Source organism: Triturus cristatus, chromosome 7, assembly GCF_964204655.1.
Source record: "Triturus cristatus chromosome 7, aTriCri1.1, whole genome shotgun sequence".
Lineage (NCBI taxonomy): Eukaryota > Metazoa > Chordata > Amphibia > Caudata > Salamandridae > Triturus > Triturus cristatus.
Window position 1 is genome coordinate 1,637,663,258 of NC_140590.1, and position 20,175 is coordinate 1,637,683,432.

General features: G+C 47.4%; 1 protein-coding gene across 1 annotated transcript in view; it reads left to right on the top strand.

Moving 5' to 3' along the window:
- Positions 1 to 1,367: 1,367 nt before the first annotated feature.
- OPRL1 (opioid related nociceptin receptor 1) overlaps positions 1,368 to 20,175 on the top strand; it is a 209,840-nt gene continuing 191,032 nt past the window's right edge. The window contains exon 1 of the mRNA XM_085614608.1: positions 1,368 to 1,476. The gene's annotated coding sequence lies outside the window, so the exon portion shown is untranslated. The remainder of the gene's footprint in view (positions 1,477 to 20,175) is intronic.

The window sequence follows — 20,175 nt, forward strand, 5'->3', positions numbered from 1 at the left end:
CAAATTAACAATGGCTGAGTTTAATGCAAGCATTCCATCCAACACTTTTTTGTATTATGTAGTGTGTCACCCTAAGGGGGGCGGGTGGGTATGCCCAGATGTGGATCCGGTGCACACTATGCCATTGAAACCAAGCTCTACCTGGTTAATGAGCCCTTATCAGGGCAATATCCAGGTGTAACCCGTGCAGGTAAGAGCAGTGGGGTGGAGGGGGTGGGGGGAGAATCGACATACGATGAGAGGGAAACATTTTTTTTTTTTAAGCAAACCATTTTTAAAAAAAAAAAAGTTTCCCTCATCATTGTATGTCGAACCCCACCCTGCCCACCCACCCCACCACTGTTACCTGCACGAGCTACATCTGTCAATACTGATTCTCGATCACTTATCTTCCAGTTCTTGGAGGACCTGGCTTGGCAATTCAGGCTGAACTGTTCCCATTAGAGCAGAGTCAAGACTGATAGCTGGGTCCAAACTGAGTTGGCACTGTGTGCCAAATAATGATGGAGTGGGATGCAGCCCCCAGTAAATACCAGCGACTGAGAATAATCCAAGCATTCCACCCATCACTTTTTTGTATACTTTAGTGCGTGGCCCTAAGTGGGACTGGTCTGCCCAGCCGTTGGTCCTGTGCACACTGGAACCAAGTTATCCCTGGATGATGAGCACTGGCTATAATGTGGTCCCCTGCTCTGCACCCTTACTTTTTACCTGTTCACTGAATCAACCCGTGCATGTTCCTGTCTCTGTCTGCCACCTCCACTACATCCTTAGGAGACGTTGTCTCTGTTCATCCCTACTCCGTGCTCTCTGCCTAAGGCAGCCTCTGCGCCGCCGTCTCTCTGTATCTGCCTTCCCCATCAGTGACTGACTGCGTCCACCTCGCACACTGTCGGTGTGTCCGCTCAGCCCATCTTTGGAGTGCCTGCCTGTCCCTCCTTTCCTCTGCCTGTCTGTCCCTCCCTGTCTCGTCGTCTCGCTTGTCTCCATCGCACTGCCCCTTCTAGTGCTGCGCGAGCACTGGAACAGGGACAGCTGTGGGAGCGGGTCAGGCGCCGCCGCAGCATCAGCACCGCCGTCAGCTTCAGCAGCACTGCGAGGCCAGGAGCTGCCGCCTGTGCGCCAGGGTGAGGCTCGGCTGGGACTCCACTCCATCCCCCCTTCCCCCGCCCCTCTCGTCCCTGCTCTCGAGAACCTGGATCTGCCTGTATATGCCCCCGCCCAGTGCACACTGCTCAGTGCAGGTTCGCTGCCTGCCAGCACGTCTGCTTGTGCACATAGCGCCACAACGCGCCACCTGTGCGCTGGTACCGGTGCCACCTGCCTCTCCCGCCTAGGATCTTATTCGGGGGGGAATTGGTGGAGGGTGGGGGAGGAGCGGTGGAAAGGCACGAGATCACCGCTGCGGCACAGCTAACGTCTGCAGGGAAAGTACGAAGCGGGCAACCGGAGGAAGCGCGGACGCCATCTGCCCAGGTGGGTAAGCCCTCAGGGTCATTTTATGTACCTAAGTGGGTGGTGCACAGAGCAGCTTCGTGTGCCCGCTGGGTAGCGCACGGGCGGTGTGCACGCCCAAGTGAGCAAGGCGCAGTGTGATTTTCACGTCTAGCTGGATAGCGCGCAGTATTACGTGCACGCGCAGGTGGGTAGCGCGCAGTGTGATGTGCACGCCCTGGTGGTTAGCGCGTTCTTTGATTCGAAACTCTGGGTGGGTAGCGCGCAATGTGATGTGTACGCCCAAATGGGCAGCGCTGCGTGTTTTGCACGCCCACGTGGGTAGCGCGCGGTGGGATTCCGCACGCCCAGTTCGGTAAGTGCAGTATGACTAGTTTGCACGCCCAAGTGGGAAACGAGTGGAGAGATGTGTAGTCCGAAGTGGGAAGAGTGCAGTGTGATACGCACACCTCAGTGGGAACAGTACAATGTGCAGGACAAACGGGTAGCCCACACTTTTAATATTATTTTTGCCTCGTTGAGTAGTTCGCAAAGGCACTCTTTGGTAAGGTAGGGGAGGCGCATTGCCGCTGTTCACCTGGGTAATGAGAAGCGTGGTTTTATGCACACAGGTGGCCAGCACCAAAAGTTGTTTACTTTGTACTGGTGGGTGGACCGCACGGTAGTATTTTGCACCAGTTGGCGCTGCGTCGGTCTGTCCACCCAGGAGGCCAGCTCACAGCGTAATTTGGACCGCCCGGTGGGCTGAGCATCGTCTCCAACTTTCTGGCGCCGTTGCTACCCGCCCCCAGGGCCGCAGCGGCTCCACAGGGACCCTCGCTGGGGCGGCAGCGTGTCTTGTGGTTAAACCAAAAAACGTATTGGTTTGCGACGGACGTAGGCGAACCAGAGACCCCGAAGCGGCGCCTGCGAGCCCGTAGAGGGAGAGCAGACCCATAAAATAATAACAGCAAAGAACATGCGAAGGTGTGTGAAGCGGGCGGTTTGGGAAGCATCCGAGAAACACTGTCGCCTCAGCGATCATCTCTGCGCGCGTGTGCGTCCACAGAGGGAGCTCTGTGTGTTCGGGAGGCGCCTTGTCAGGGGTAGTAAGCGCTATATAAATGCAATTACGTGTGTGGTTGGTGTGGGTGTCTCAAATGTGGGTGGCCCCTTGTGTGTGTGTGTATATCGCCTGCGCCTGGCATGTATATGTGGTGTGTGAAAAGCGTTGTGTGCGCGATCGCGTTGTATTTCGTGGCCCCTTCATCTACCTATGAATAGAGTGTGGTGTTCTGTGCGGGTGATGCTTTTGTGTTTATATGGCACTAGGTGAGAATCCCTGCTTGTATATGGGTCACGTGTGCGTGTGTCTATGTGGTGTGGTGCCAATGTGTATGTTTGTATACGAGATGGGACGTGTGTGTTTGGCGTGATGTGTTTAGCGCGTGTTTTTGTGTTCAGTTCAGATTCTGAAGTGTGTGCCAGTACGCAGAGTGTGCTGTTGTGTGTTCACATGAATATACAGCGTGCGCTGCGTGTACGACCAAAAGGCGGTGTGTCGGTGCACAAGGGCTACTGCTCGCATACATAGACACGCACACGGTGCACTCCGTCGTTGAGAGAGTGCACAGCCGAGGCTGCACGCGTGAGCTGCTGGTGCAGCGCGTGCCTTTCTTTAGGTGTGCGGGTGGTGCGCGTCTTTGTGATGGATTCTGTTTGTGTACACCTGGTCCTCAGTGTCTCTGGTAGTCAGTGTTCTATAGCTGGCGTTCAGTGTACCTGTGCATAGTGTGCGAGTAGCTCTCTGTTTACTTTTCACAGCTGTCACTCAAGAGTTGACTCACCCCAAGGGTGTTGCTTCATCGCTCCAAGGAAGACATGAAGGTGTCTGAGACCGTGAGGGGGAGAGGAGGGAATCGGCGCTTGTGTATTGCATATGTGCATCAGCACAGTATAGTACACCGGCTTATCACAATAAAGGGGTGAGACTGCACTCAATAGCACGCGAGAATGCACTTTTCATGTTTGCGCGCACTGTAAACTGACATCGCCTCTAAGCGCTTGAGCATTACTGCTGTCAAAGAGGGAGGCTCGAGGGTGCCGAAACAGAACGTCTCCTGTCGGGTGTAGGCTCGTCCATGCAGCCTAACTCCAGTCCTAACCCAGTGTGCCTTTGTGCCCTCGCACCTCACCCCGTCTGCCCATCTGGCACAGCCCCTCCCTCAGTCTGCCCGTCTCTCATAGCTCCTCGTCTAGTCCATGCCTCTGTCCTCGTGCCTCAAGCGCCTCTTCCAGTCTGGGCATGCACCACTGCTCTCCACCCAGTCTGAGTGCACAGCTGTTCCTCCAGTCTGGCTGCCCAGCTCCGTCTCCGGTCTGCCCGCGTGCCACAGCTCGTCTTCCAACCTCGGTGCCTCTTCTCTGCCACGACATTTCAGCTAAGTGTCCACGTGTCCCAGCTCATCACCCAGCCGGCCCGTGTGCCCACCTCCTCACCTAGCCTGTCCGTGTGCCCTCGCTTCTAATCCAGCCTGTCCGTGTGCTATAGCTCCTCATCCAACCTCAGTGCCCCTTCTTTTCCCCGACATCTTAGCTAAGTGTCCACCTGCCCTAGATCCTCATCCAACCTGTCCACGTGCTGTCCCTTCTAACCCAGCCTGTCCGTGTACCCCAGCTCCTCATCCAGCCTGTCTGTGTAGCCCAGCTCCACCTCTTGCCTGTCCGTGTACCCCCAGCTCCTCACCCAGCCAGTGCTTAATTTGTAAAACTGTTTTAGTGCCAGGGCCCTCGACAGGAGGACACTAGAGCTTGCACTATCCGTTGCCCCTGTCAGCACAGCCAATGACCGCACCAACACACTACTAATCATCACACTCTTAAAAGTGTGACAATTGATACTATTACAGGCCCCCAAAGTTATAAGGATGGCTTTAGAGGCAAATACTAATAATTGGAAATTGAAATTGGAATAATAAACAGAAGTTGTTGTGCTCATACCTAAATTGGCAGACACCACTACCATGCGCAGATTGTCTTAAACCTCGGGGCTGGCAATTAAGTGCCGGTGCTGAGCCCCAGAAAGCACTGGCACAAATTAAGCACTGCACCCAGCCTGTCTGTGTACCCCAGCTCCTTATCCAGCCTGTCTGTGTACCCCAGCTCTACCTCTTGCTTGTCCATGTACCCCAGCTCCTCACCCAGCCTGTCCGTGTACCCCAGCTCCACCCCCAGCCTGTCCGTGTACTCCAGCTCCACCCTAGCCTGTCCCTGAACTCCAGCGCCACCCTAGCCTGTCAGTGTACCCCAGGTCCACCCCAGCCTGTCTGTGTACCAAAGCTCCACCCCAGCCTGTCCGTGTACCCAAGCTCCACCCCAGCCTGTCCGTGTACCCCAGCTCCTCACATCGCCTGTCGGTGTACACCTGCTCCACCTCCAGTCTGTCCGTGTACCCCAGCTCCACCTCCAGCCTGTCCTTGTACCCCAGCTCCACTTCCAGCCTGTCTGTGAGCCCCAGCTTCTCATCGAGCCTGTCCATGTGCCCACCTTCTCACCCAGCCTGTCCGTGTACTCCACCTCCACCCTAGCCTGTCCCTGAACTCCAGCGCCACCCTAGCCTATCAGTGTACCCCATGTGCACCCCCAGCCTGTCTGCGTACCCAAGCTCCACCCCAGCCTGTCTGTGTACCCCAGCTCCTCACATCACCTGTCTGTGTACCCCTGCTGCACCTCCAGCCTGTCCGTGTACCCCAGCTCCACCTCTAGCCTGTCCTTGTACCTCAGCTCCACCTCCAGCCGGTCCTTGTACCCCAGCTCTACCTCCAGCCTGTCTGTGAGCCCCAGCTCCTCATCGAGCCTGTCCATGTGCCCCACCTTCTCACCCAGCCTGTCCGTGTACCCCAGCTCCTCACCCAGCCTATCCGTGTGCCCCAGCTCCTGAGTGAGCCTGTCCGTGTACCCCAGCTCCTCACCCAGCCTGTCCATGTACCCTAGCTCTTGAGTGAGCCTGTCCGTGTACCCCAGCTCCTCACCCTGCAGGTCCGTGTACCCCAGCTCCTCACCCAGCCTGTCCATGTACCCCAGCTCCTCATCCAGAATGACCATGTACCAGGCCCGGCTCTAGCATTTTTTCTTTGGGAGGGCCGTAAAGAAGCATGGGTGGGCCATGAAGGTGAGTGGGAACTAGCCAAAAAACAACAACGTATTTAATCGATCTGATATCTTAGGTATTGGCATTTGTCCGCGTTTGACATTTTTAACACAATAATCAGCACTCAGAGAGCTACATACTTTGCTTTCTCTCATGTTCTCCCTGCTTTGGGGAAGGGGAGGGGCGCAGCTTGTCATATCTTTAAGCTGGAGAACTTTACGACTGCAGCCTGCTCCTGGTCATGTGCAGCAGCAGAAATGTTTCTGCCAACATACAGAGCCAGTTTACAGCTTGTCATGTTTTTAAAAAACTTTGGCAGCTTTTTACTTTGCCAACATTGAAGTTTAAACATATCATGCAGTAAGCCCAGGATCATAACTCATTGGTCAGGATATCCATGCTGGCCATTGGTGCATCATATCAGCTAATACATTCTACTGACTTTAGGCCTCTTCGCAGGACTGAAAGTATCCTGTGCCGATGGTGATAATCATTAAAATAAACAATATGGTAAAGCCCACGGGGTGCACGCCCCTGCGAAACGTTAGGATGAAAAACACTTGTTTTTCAGTTCTGAAGGGCCTTGGGTGGGCCAGGGTATTCCTTGGGTGGGCCTGGTCAACCCGGCCCAACCTCTAGAACCGGGCCTGCCGTGTACCCCAGCTCCGCCTCCAGCCAGTCCGTGTACCCCAGCTCATCACCCAGCCTGTCCGTGTACCCCAGTTCCCCCTCAAGCCTGTCCGTGTGTCCCAGCTCCTCATCCAGTATGCCCATGTGCCACAATGTTTGTGCTACTATGCCACCCTCTCAAAACTTCGCTGTCAGAAGGATGTTAAAATCTATCAGAGGCCAACCCCGAGGGCACCGTGACGTCATCTGGTACTGCCAGTAGCATCTACAGACCGCTCCATGATGACGGGTCCCTGTCCTTATGAAAGCCTAGACTAGATCACCCATAATGCATTTGGGATGCCTGTTCACAGGAAGTTATCTAGCACATTGGTTCTTAATCTGTGGTCCAAAAGGCCTAATCAGGGGTTCCACGGCTCTTTTACAAAATTAAAAAAATATTAAGATTAATAAAGCGTTTACAAATAAATAAACAACATTCAAATGTTGAAAACCTTTTCTATATTATGAATTAAAGAACAATATTTCAATATTGTAGCATTTTTTGGGTGTATACTAGTTTCTATATTTGTGTCTACTGTTTAGAGATTCAAATCATAGAAATTGCTTTGGCAAGGGGTCCCCTGGCTTCCAATAATGAGTCAGTGGTGATCCCCCAATTCAAGTAATGATTCGGGGGGGGGGGGGGGGTCCTCAGAAGCTAAAAGTTTAACTGCTGATATAGCATCCCTAGCCAACTGTGATGTTATCAATTGCTCCTCTGGTTCCGCAATATTGAAAGCTGTTACATCATCAAAGTCCGCTCTCGTTCCGTAGTACTTAACACAGTGATGTCATCAGGTGGTGACAGGCTGAGTAGCGGAGGCCATTGTAATGTAACCAGGCCCTTTTCGAGTTCTGCAGCTGAAAGCAAATTGAGGTAATCTAGCACAACTAGGGAAACATGTGATGTCACCAGATCCTGCTAGAGCTTTAAAACAGAGAACTTTGTGATGCCTTCAGGCACTTGGTTCTAAGTGCCCCATGCCATGTGGGACATGTCCTAACAACCATTCCTTAAACAGCAAAGCTCTGCATTGCTCAAAGTGTGAACTAATACATTATGTTTGAATTGGGGGTAGCAAGCATGTCCCTTGAGGTACCAGTGAACCCCTAGCCTTGTTCTGAATCTTTTTAAGGTGGGTGAGTTTGGAGTCCAGAAGGGCCACAGGAATGTTTGAGGGATGTCCAAGAGTCTTCTGCAGTTGAAAGAAGTACCACCTGGTTCTGAGACTGATATGCAAGTTCTGAATGGGGTTGCTGATGCTCACTGAGTCATACAAATGACGTCACAGGAAGTGACAGCTGGCCACACCTCTTTCTGGCATAAGCCTTAGACCAGGCTTCTCCAACGAGTAGCTCGTGAGCTTCTAGTAGCACTCCAGCTAACTGTAAGCAACTCCCCTCTGTTCAGCCCGTTAAGTTAGGAGCTTTTGCTTGGTTGAATTAACATACATATACCAAAAATGAGAGTGTATATTTGAGACGAAAATATCTTTATTTTCATAACTCGTGAGCTATTTGTAAAAAAATTGCTGAATTTCCCAAATATATTTAAATCTGCTATGTGATTGATAAATCATGTGGCACTGGGGAGACTTTTTACAAGTTTACTTACCTTGGGATCAGAGGCATTGCTGCTGTGGCTGCTATGTGTTACCCACGTAAAGGCATTCCTTTTTGGCAAAGCCTTTTTTGCTTCTGGGAACTATGCCTGATGCACTGAGGTGATCACTGGTAGTCATCTTACAAGTGGTGGCTTCTAATGTAATCTTGTCTCATGTGGTCACTATTACAACACTAATAATCCTAGTAGCTCTTGATGAGTTTCATTGAACGTAAGTAGCTTTCATTTCATAAAAGGTTGGAGACCCCTGCCAGACACTATGTCCTTTCTCCTCTGGCTTTTACCCTTGTGGTGGCAACACCAAAGGTGGGCCAGGCCTTTCACAATACCCATATAAGTTCTCTAACGTGCCTCAGCCCCCTGATTCAGCTTATTCTGGACAATGCACCCTATTCTTTTGATAACTTTGTTTTGTGAAAATCAAAGCCCACTATCATTGTGACATTTTGGGAAGAATTCATGCCTAGTCAGTTTTTTCCTTGCTCATCTGACATCTTGTGGTTAAAAATCCCCTTAAATATCTTCTCACACTGATCCTACCTTACTTTTTAATCCCTAACTAGATCTCAGAGTTATTACTGTCTTACTTGTTTTCAGACATGGGGGAAGGTAGACATTCTCCCATATGAAATCACACTGTTACACGAAACGTACTCAGTCCTCACGGGTCAATAAATCTAGTTTGGGCCTTATTATCTGTTGTCTCAGGGTTGTTTATTGTGAGAAACTAGCTGACCTAACATAGCCTTCTGAATCCCCTACCTATATGTCACACAGTAACAAATTTACCCAGCCCTCACTGCCTTAGACTTTCTTCAGATGTGCCAGAGGGAGAACCTCCAAAGTACCATTACTTTCCTCCTTGTGAATTTTCATGACCCTTTTAGACGTCAATGGATTTAGATGTGGTCTTTGATATATAGTTTCAATAGGGCCTGTTGGTTGAAACACAGAGGCTACTGTTCATTAATGAACAAACAGCTGTCTTCACTAAACCCTCTCTTACCTCATTCCTAAATTCTACCATTATAAAGCTCTGAACATCCTCACAGCCTTTGTTTCTGGACCACATGTGCTTTGACCCAGGAACTTGACTGCTACCTTTCAATACAGTTTTTCTTCAAAGATCAGTCCTCGGCATCTTTTACACTATGACCTCAATTCAGAACCCCATTTTCAGGCATTGCAGTATATATATAAGATCTTGAGCATGGGGGGCCTAACTATTATGGCACCTGCTTGCACTTGTAAACAACAGTCCTTCTATGTCCATCAATCCCTTCAGCCAGTGTTCCATGTCCCTATCCAGTTTGTCCATTTGCAAAGCTCCTCATCCAGTCTGCTTATATTCCACTGCCACTCATCACATGTTAATGCCCAGGTCCTTGGCAGTTCGGGCTGGACTGTTCCCATGAGGCACAGGGTCAGACTGATTTGCATATGGCCATGTCTGAACTGGTGTGGCAGAGTGGGCTAAAGAACGGTGATGGAGCAAACCCAGATCTGTTGACTGGGTGTGAGTGTTTGATTGGTTCTGATGCTCCGTCCAGCACCACCCCCTTTTGTACCGCAGGTCCTCTTCCCTTCTTCCCTCCTCCATCAACATTCTATTCTACAGGCAATATGGCCCTGTGGGTTATGTGGGATTTCCCTTTTGCATAGTGTAATATCCTAGTGCTATTGACTCATTTTTTTTGAAATTGTGAACTCTCCATGCAAGGTCAAGCCCCTGGGTAACCCTGGTTTATGGTGCGCGTGGACACCATAACCATAGGCAAGAGTAGGCCTCAGCATGTAGAACATTGATTTCCTTCCTCCTGTCTCTGTTTGAGATAGAGGACATGTTGGTCCTTTTGTTTGATGCTTAACTTTATTGTTTTCGACTTTATCAGATGGATCCAAGCCTCTGCCTTGGAATACAGACCCCACCTGCACAGTTTAAAGCCTGCACCGCAAGCAGCGTGGGTGGAAATGCACTACTCATTTTCAACCAACACAAACATTTACCTCTTGAGATTCATAAGTGCAGTAAAACCAGGACCTGCATCAAGGAATGATCACAAATATATCAGTCATTGTGAAATACCACTCAAAACCTTATCTGAAGTCTTGCCTATCTTTGCCCTTGAAGGCCCTCATGTGTCTGTTTTTGCACAGCTGCACTATGCTGAAATCCAACCCTTCCCATGTTATCCTTCACACTAAGGCGGGCCTAGGCACACCAAGGTGTATTTTTCACCTGTTTAGGAATTTCTGGCACTGTGAAAGCATGGAGAGATGAACCAGGATCAGCATTGAGACTCTGAAGATGTGGACCTCCCTAGCTGTAGAACACAATTCCCAGCCACAGGGGCATCTTAAGGATTTTGGGGGCCCTGGCCCAAACGTATTTTGGGGGCCCCTGCTCGGGATAGATTTGAATTCATGAACCAATTTCAGCTCTTTAATGCCCTCTTTGGTCAAGTCACTGAAAGTGCACAGGCACACTCCTCCAAATTCTAAATATGTTTACATCTAATATTCAGGGATAGTGACTTGTGCTTTCAATATTGTAACACAGCAGTTTGCTCGCTAATATTACTAGAAATAATCTCTGTGACACCCTCCCATTTTTCATATGTGAGGTCCTGTTTTGATCTAAAAGAAACTTCTTGAATGGATGTTGCATGAAAAACAAACAGATTTCTCTGCAAAATATCTGTAACAGACTCAAACACATCACCCACATTAAAAATAAATTAAAGCAAAACGGTATTTAAAACAATCTGTTAAAGAATTATTCAAGGTCATCAGGGCAAGACTCTTTGCAGAACAGAGCTGCCTATATCTGCCCCCCCCCCCCCAAATGGCTGGGGCCCTGGGTCAGAGCCCACTTTGCCCATGCCTTACAATGTCTCTGCCCATCCATAGCCTTCCCTAACCAGTCAGCTCCTCACAGAAATGACAATCTGCATGCGTTCAGGGCTTACATAAATAGGGGCATTGGATGCAGCAAGGCACATGTTTCCTTACTTTGCCCATATAATAAAACTTGTCACCTCACCATACATTTAAAGTGAAAGATTTGCACTTTATGCAGCTCAAATGTTCTACATCATCTGAGTAGATTCACTTATACTTCCCTATTTATTGGTTTTCAGGGGGTAGGCTGCTCGCTGGGGGTTGGGTGCAGGGTGGGTCAACCCCGGGCTGTGCACGGCAGAAGGACATACATGGTGTGGGGTTGGCGTCCTGTGGCTAACCCTATGCCGTGTGGTCACCATTTTGTAGTTGTAGTTAGGTCAGGTAAGGTTTCCATAGAAAGAATATTTTTTGTTTCACTAATAACTTAGGCGCAGTTTATTGAAGCTGCATGAAGCTTTTCAAAATGTCATCCACCTCAGGTCCTTCCTGAAAGGGTTCAGGGCAATCTGTAAAGGCGGGGCCTAGAAAAGTGGAGGGTTCATAAATGTTGAGTTCCCATGTTACTTCCCAATGGAAACTTTGCTGTCTGATACATAAAAAAAACCGCAGAGCTTAATTACACTAAATTTGACAGAAAGTTAGAACTTTCCTCTGAAAGAGTGGCTTCCATTATTTATAAACCTGTTCAGTAATTTTTGAGAATTGTCCATTAAAAGATCTGTTTGAGGTGAGCTTTAAGGGTTTAAAAAGTTAGGTAAATCTGGACATTTTGTCCCATGGTACAGTAATTCAAAAAATAGAGCCCTCTGATTGGCCGAGGGAGCTTTTATTACTGTTGTGTTTTAGTACTGAAGGGTTCGGACAGGTCTCGCAGCACAGAGCAATCTAATTGGACATCCACGACTCAGAAGAAAATGTTGCACCGACCATTACAGGACTCAGGGGCCCCACCAAAATGTAAAAAACACACAATGTGTGCGTCAGATACCGATGACTCCTGCAAGACCCAGCAGGGCCCAGTGAGGTACAGAGGCAGTAGTGGCTCCTGGAGAGAGTGCTGCGGGGCGGTGGGGCGGGGCGGGAGGAGCAGGGTGGGGGTAGTAAAGTACGGTGTATGGCTGAACGGAAGTAAGTAAACAAATAAATAGATGAAACAAATTTCATTGCGCGCGCTGCATCACCAAATGCGATGCAGCACGTGCAACTAAATTTGTTTTATTTATTTATTTGTTTACTTACCTCCGTTCGGCCGTATTCCCTAATTTACTACTCCCCACCCTGCGCCTCTCCCGCCCCGCCCCGCCCCACCGCCCTGCAGCACTCCCTCCAGGAGCCGCTACTGTACAGCGGTACTCTTGTGGGTACTCGTGTGGAAGTCACTGTTCAAGCTTCACGCCACAGTACAGCAGTACAGTGTAAACTTCCATGGATGGAAATTGCATTGCACTGTGGTACCAACATTAGAACACTAGTACTGCAGCAACCCTGCAGAACCCTAAAATAGAAAAAAATAATACAAATAAAATGTATGTTGGATGTCCGTACGGGAAAGGGTATCCACGGGTATAGACACAAGGCCTGGCCAAAGGTCGGGCCCTGCACCCAAACCTCTTCTGTGCATGGGCTTCAGTTCTGTGCAGCATGGGCGAGGGGGCTTTGGTTGCCTGAGTGGGAGTTGGGCCTAGGGCCCATCTGAGGCTGATGTGCATTGCTGCAGGCCATGTGCATAGAGCGGTTTGGCTACCTGTGGCAGGATTGGCCGTCTGCGGAGGGTTAAGTGCATGGCTGACCGCAAGCTAGGCCCTGTGGTCAACCACCCTCTGTGCACAGCTGAGGGCCCTGCACTGCAGGGGTTGGCCTTCCGTGGAAGATGGGTGGGGGCAGAGTCTGGCTCCAGGCCATGCTGTGCATCCAACTGGAGCTTTGCACTGCCAACGGCCATGTGCAGTGAGGTTTCACTGCCATTTGCAGGGCTGGGTGCAGGACCTTGCTGGAGACTGGAAGTAGGCCGGTTATGATGAGGTTGGCCCCTGCGTGGGGTTGGGGGAATGGCCTGGATGGAGTCCAAGCTCTGTGGCCAAACACCAGCTGTACACAACTAAAGGCCATACACAGCAGGGGTTGGCCGTCCGTAGTGGGGTTGGGTGCAGGTACTGCAGCCAACCACTCAATGCCAATTCTGAAGTCCTTGCACAGCTGGGTAGTTGGCTGTACATCAATCAATCAATCAATCAATCAATCAATCAATCAATCAATCAATCACGCAGGGGCTTATAAAGCATGGCTACTCACCTGTGAGTGTATCAAGGTGCCAAGGGCTGCTGATCCCTCTGGGGGTAAGATCATTTGAAAAGCCAGGTCTTGAGGACCTTCGTGAATTGGGTCAGCGACGTGGATTGCCTGAGGTGGAGGGGCAGGATGGTCCAGAACTTGGTGGCAAGGAAGGGGAAGGATCTTCCTCCGGTTCTGGTCTTGTGGATCCTGGGGACTGAGGCTAGGGTGAGTTGGGCGGAACTGAGTTGTCTGGGGGGCAGGTGGAATGTGAGGTGGTGGTTCAGGTATGCTGGTCCTTCATCGTGGAGAGCTTTGTAGGCATGTGTGAGGAGCTTGTAGGTGAACATTAACATGATTAAAAAGCACCGAAATTCACAGAAAGAAACAAAGGTTAAAGTGGCGATATTGTTAAGTATGGTAAAAAGAGTGTCTATTATGTTGAGACAAAACAGAATCCCACTAAAAAATAGAAAGATTAAAGCGACGTTATAGCTAACCATTGAAATAAGATAAAAATGATATTTAAAAACAAAACATTAACATTCACCAGTCATAGTTTACTAAACTCATTATAACTTGCACTCCACCCTGCATTACAGATGACCTCAATATTACATCACTCATGACATCTTAAATTACATATTTGATAACATCACTGATGATATCTAAAATGACAACATTGATGACATTATTTATGACACTATACAATCATTGTGACATCATCGTATAGGGTTTGTGGAGTGATTCAACACTAAACACTATGGAGAATTATCTGTCCACCTTAATGGGGTTCCCTGTTAATGACTTCACATGACCCACAATTTTGAGTCAAGAGGCTGACAGGTAGACGATACCTTCTCTCAGTCCCTAAGGACAACTCTCCATAGTTTAATAAAATACACTACACACATTTCTGAGATGGACATAATGGCATTAAACCTAGGAGGCATTCTTCCAAAAATAGTGTGAAATAAACCACTTCGAAATGAGTCACCCTTTCATTCTACACTATTCAATAATATGCAATGTCTCAAGGTCTTCAGCGAAGTTGTGGAACTTAACATCCACGCCTTATAAATCTCCTTAATACACAGAACTCCTCTATACCACATTATTACAACTATTTAACATATTCACATGCCCATATAGCCAATGGTGGTTAATATATTGTAAACAGAAAATGTTGCCTTTCTCACAGTTTTTTTTATATAGTCTTTGGTTTGAAGCCTCAACCTACATACAAACCTACTTTGGTGACTCACATAATATGCCCTCATCTTCTACCTTGTATAACACGGAGTAATATTTTGACCCCAAACTTTAGTAATTTGTAAACCATGCACCATATAATTTTCAATATGTACAATCTCACTTGCCTCCAAGGCTTACCCTACTTCCATGAAAGGACCCGCATGTCTACACTCAGTAGTTCTCTGCTTTATATGACTATGGTATTATCAGTAATTTTATTTGAGATGTCATCAGTGATATCATCAATGATGGCATTTAACAAGTTATTAGTGGTGTAATATGTGATGTCATTAGCAGTGCATGATGTGTGGCAATGCTTACTGTGTAAATATTAGGCGGCAAGTGCTTAGAAGTCGAAGGTCGGTGTTTTTGAATGATAGGGTGCCGAATACTGAAGGTGTCTAGTTGTGATTCCATCTCATGCCTCTTCGATCTGTCACTGTGCCTGTAGGTCACTCTTACAAGTTATTTTTCATACCTGCTTTCTCACCATATAACTGTATTTATGAATTTCTCTTCTTCCTTCTATTGTGTTTTTCTTTCTCTTGCTCTGGATCAAATTTGGTTGAGGAAAAATAAGAGTTGGTCCTCAAAAATGAGTGCCAGTGTGTCTCACCTGCAACCGCACACTCTAATTAAGTACTGGTGTGCCGACAGGCTATAGTTAGCTCAGTAAATTATAACTGGTGAATTTCAGTGATTTTTGTTTGTTTTTTAAATGTTAATTTTGTATATATATACCTATGCGACTGTATATAAATATGTAATATGTATATACACATCATTTATATCTATATTATATATCTTCATTTTTTTATTTTAGTATTCATTATTTCAGTATTTATACATATATTTATAGAGTTGATGAAGACGAGAAGCTGAAACGCGCCCTGAGAGACCGTTTTCTTGTTGGTGACTAGTGAAAAATAAATCCACTTGGAAATCAGCCCTGAGTGCCCCACCTCCTTTGTTTGATTGTTCTGTAGGATCGGAGCAATATATATGAACAAGGCTCGGACGAGCCGAAACGTTATGGCGACATACCGCACAAAATAAATTAAATAATTTGCACGTATTATTTGGTCCGTGTCCGTAAGTGCTCTGCTGCTGCTGCCGCTTGACTACGGAAAACCTTGCAAATTCACTTAAAAAAACATAGGTTTCACACACGTTATAGTTAGGAATTAGCATTTTAAAAATCTTGCAAATTCACTGAAAAAACCATAGGTTTCACACATGTTATAGTTAGCTGGACATTTCACTCGTAAAAAACCATTGAAATTCCCCCATTATAGTTAGTTCAGCTAAATATAACTCGCGCGACCGCAATCCACTGCTGATGACGTCACATATTACAGCACTCATGACAAAGTCAGTGACATCACTCATGACATCACTGATGACATCTCAAATGACATCACTGATGACATCACTGATGACATCATCCAGTGAATATGTGTCTTTCTGAAAAATAAATATTTTTTATATATGTATATCTAAAGGTTAATGGAAGAATAAATGGGTAAATAAGTGTCTAAATGGATGTTTTTTTTTGTAAAATTAATTGTATAACTGACTTATTAACAGTACCTTAGTGAATACAGTGATGTAATATGTGACATCATCAGCAGTGGATTGTGGTCGCGCAAGTTATATTTAGCTGAACTAACTATAACGGGGGAATTTCAATGTTTTTTTACGAGTGAAATGTCCAGCTAACTATAACATGTGTGAAACCTATGGTTTTTTCAGTGAATTTGCAAGGTTTTTAAAATGCTAATTCCTAACTATAACATGTGTGAAACCTATGGTTTTTTAAGTGAATTTGCAAGATTTTTTAAACGCTAATTTCTAACAATAACGTGTGTGAAACCTATGGTTTTTTAGTGAATTTGTAAGGTTTTTTAAATGCTAATTTATGTATGTGTTATTATATTTTTTATATATTTATTTTACAATAAACTACTTATGTATATAGTTATAGATTGACTGTATCCTGTAATATGGAATGACTCGTTTAACATTTTTTTTTTTTTAAGTGTTTTTCACCGTGCGCGCACGGTGCGTGCACCCCGCGATTTTTTGAAAGAAAAATAAAATGTTTTTTTCACCTTTCGGGGTCCTTCAGGGACCCCCTGACAAAGGCTAGGTGGTCAGGAACTCTCTCCCCTGCCCCCTTTTCACGTTCTCCACCTTTGTTTTTCACTGCCACACACAAAATGGCGTCCAACACTTCCTGATTTCGAGCGATTCGAATATTGACTGACATCTAACCACCAATCAGAAATACGCTCACGCACGGCACCGTGCGCGCACGGTGCGCGCACGGTGCGCGCATATAGATATTTATGTACTTTTAACTGCAATTTTCTCAGGAACTACTGAACGGATTGACACCATATATGCAAAAGGCACATCCCTGACCTGAGGACTACCTCTTTGCCAAATTTCAAGTAATTCTGTTCAGCCGTTCGGGCTGTACCTTCGACTAAAGGTCCTATGGGAAAATGCATGGGGAAAACGTGTTTTGGGACCCCCCTTTTTTCTCATCCCCCGTTTGATGAATCACCCCGAGACTTTCAGGGTAGGAGCTGAGCGGAGCACCCCATTAGTTTTGAAAATTTCACGAAGATTAGTCAACCGGCGCCAAAGTTTTTCAAAATAGACTTTTCAGATTTCCTATGGTAACTCGGTCCTAACTATAACTATCTACTGGCAACCGCCAGTAGATAATATATATATATATATATATAGCTATAATTTATGTGTATATACATATTATATATTTATATACAGTCACACAAGTATATAAATATAAATATATATATGTATATATATATATATATATTTACGCCCAGTAGAAGGCGGGAGATGAAAAGCTTCGGCCTGGGAGATTAATTTATTTGTTGGTTTTTGCACTTTAAACTATTGTTACTTCTTGGAACTATACAGAATGGTGATATAATAAAAAATTATCAATGACGTCATAGAAGATGTCATGAGTGTGCATTTTTCATGCTCCCACCCGCTGTAGCCGACTTAGGGCATCATTACGATGGCGGTCGGATACTCATCCGACCGGCACCGTAGTGGAAGCTGGACTGCCTGACAAGGCGTTGGTGGCCCGCTGCCCTTATTACAGTGCAACCGCATTCATGGCAGTTGAAAAGTGTATATTTTCCATTGTGGCTTGTGCTGCTGGTACAGCAAATGGCGCAATAGAAAATGTACACTTAAAAAATATCCCTGCACCATGTGGCCGGCGCCAAATACAATAAAAAGGGTATGGGGCCATGTGGCCCCATCCCCTAGCCTCATTAGGGTTGGGGGACCACACCAAACAGGGCCCTCTGCCTTTTAATAGGGAGGGGGGTCACATGGTCCACCTCCCCGAGCCTTAGTAGGCACTGGGGACCCCATCCCCTAGGGCATTTTTTTGTTAAAGGGAAGGGGGCCACGGGCTCTCCTTCCCAAACCATTATAGGGCCTGGAGAGTCCACTACTGGGGCTAAAACTTGCAAAAAAAGGTGGAGGGGCCACCCAACCCTTTTCCTACACCTTAAAAAGGCCCTGAGGACCCCATGCCCCAGGACCATGTATTTTTTTAAGTGGAGGGGAGCCGCGCCCTGGCAGTTTTTGTCTCCAGTGACCTTATCCCCCAGGGCCTGCATTATTTCAAAGTGGGTGTCCTGGTGCACACTCAAATGCCATCCCCCTCCCAGAGCCTTAAAAAGGCCCTGGTGGCCCCATCCCCTAGGGCCAGGCTTTTAATGGGGAGGGGGGCTTGTGGCCTCCTTACCCAAGCCTATTATGGCCCTGGGAAACCCATTCTCCAGGGCTATTTTTTATTTTAAAGGGGAGGGGGGCATGGACCTCTCTTCAGGAGCCATTATAGGCCCTTGGGAGCCCATCCCTGGGGTCAAAACTTTATAAAGAAAGGGAGGAGGCCACACAACCCTCTCCCCTTAAAAAGGCCCTTAGGACCACATCCCCCAGGGTAGTGCATTTTTTCAAGGGGAGGGGAGTCACGCGGAGCCCCCTGAACCATTTTCATCTCAAGTGACTTTGTCCACCGGATCCCGCAATATTTTAAGGTGGGTACCCTGCTGGTCACTCAGAGCACCCATAATCCACAATGCTGTGACTCAAAGGGAGATCCCCTGTGGCCCCAGCAGGCTCCATGCATGGTGTGGTAACCAGCATTGCTCTCGCCCACAGGGAGCATCTACTTAATGCTGTACTCTCCTGTGGGAGCTGGCTCTTGGTCTTTTGAAACAGGTCAAAAATCTGCTACCAGCAGGGAGAGCAGTTTCAAAGCTCCGGTCCGATGGGCGCAGACTTTGTGTTTGCTCCAGTGTGGTGGGAGATTAAAAAATGCTCCCCCAGGAAGGAGCAAACACAGGTTTACCTGCCCGTCTGATGCAGGCAGGGAAACTTCTGTGTCCAAGGGAGCGGGCTCCAGAAGTGGGGGCTGCACGCCTGAGAGCAGCCTGCGGAGGGCGGCAACATGCTCCCTCCCCATAAAATTAAATGTGGGCCCCAGGCGATGAGGTACCCGGGGATAAAAATGATCTGGTTAGGGGGTCCTTCGTGCCCCCTTACCTGAAAAATATGTTGGGGCCCTGGGGGATGGGGTCCCCAGGCCGAAAAAGGCCTGGAGAGGTGGGCCGCAAACCACCTCCCCTTAAGTAAGCAAACAAAATATGGACCAGGGCTGCCATTTTTTCCCAATCTCACAGGAGTTCCCCGGGATTGCGGCAGAAACTACTGAATCTTTGGTAGCCTCCAGGGGTGTCCCTCTGGGTTCCCCCAATGAGGCCTAGGGTGGCAGGGTAGCCCTACCCTTCACCCAAATATTTTTTTGAATTTCCTACTTTCCTACTTCGGGACAGGGTACTAAATCTGCAAGTCCTATAATGGCTGCAAGCAACATTTTTCTGATGTTGCCTGCAACCAATCAGAGTGCTCGCTCCAACTGGAGTCTAACTTCTGTGGGAGCAAATTGGCCCAAAGGAAAAATGCTCCCTGGGCTAGTCAGAATGCTCCATATTTAAATTGGCACAGTTTTGAGCCTCTCGCGGACCCAATCATCCAGATATACAGTTATTTATAAACCCTAATTTCTCAAAAACTATGGAACCAATTTATACCAAATCACCATCAGCACAATCTGTGGACCAAGATCTAGCTTCCGGCCAAATTTGGTGTAAATCTGTTCAGCAGTTTTTATGGTAGCCCTTCTTAAAGAAGTCTATAGAAAATGTACGGGGATTTTGTGTTGTGGGACCCCCTTTTTTTCTACGCCCACACTTAACAGATCACGCCAAAACTTTCCATGCACAAACTAGTCAAAAAGTAGCACCATTTTGGAAAGTTTCGTGGAGATTCGTCAAAGGGGGCCACAGTTATTAGCAACACAATAAATGTTTTTCCTATGGAACAGCTGACCTAACTATAACTTCCCATTGGCGACCACAACTATATATATATATATATATATATATATATATATATATATATATATATATATATATATATATATATATATTTTTTTTTATCCAATGGCCCACCCTTTTTAGAAGGCACTCAACAGCTCCCCCATTACTCAGCGGTACGATGTCTGATATTCAGCCCTACGCGTTTCGAGGCCATCCGCCTCTCTTCAGGGGATCGCTTCACAGTTCTGGCGCTTGCGACGTCTCTATGGTGCATGCAGTTTATTCAATTGATGACGTTAGTACGTTGTGAACTGTAGTTGCATGCTGGGACATGTGGTCCCTTAGAGATATATTGTTACCCTTAGTGGGCTCCATGCGCCAAACACGTTGAAGACACTTTCTTCCTATGTAGGAGCTCCTCCCGCTTT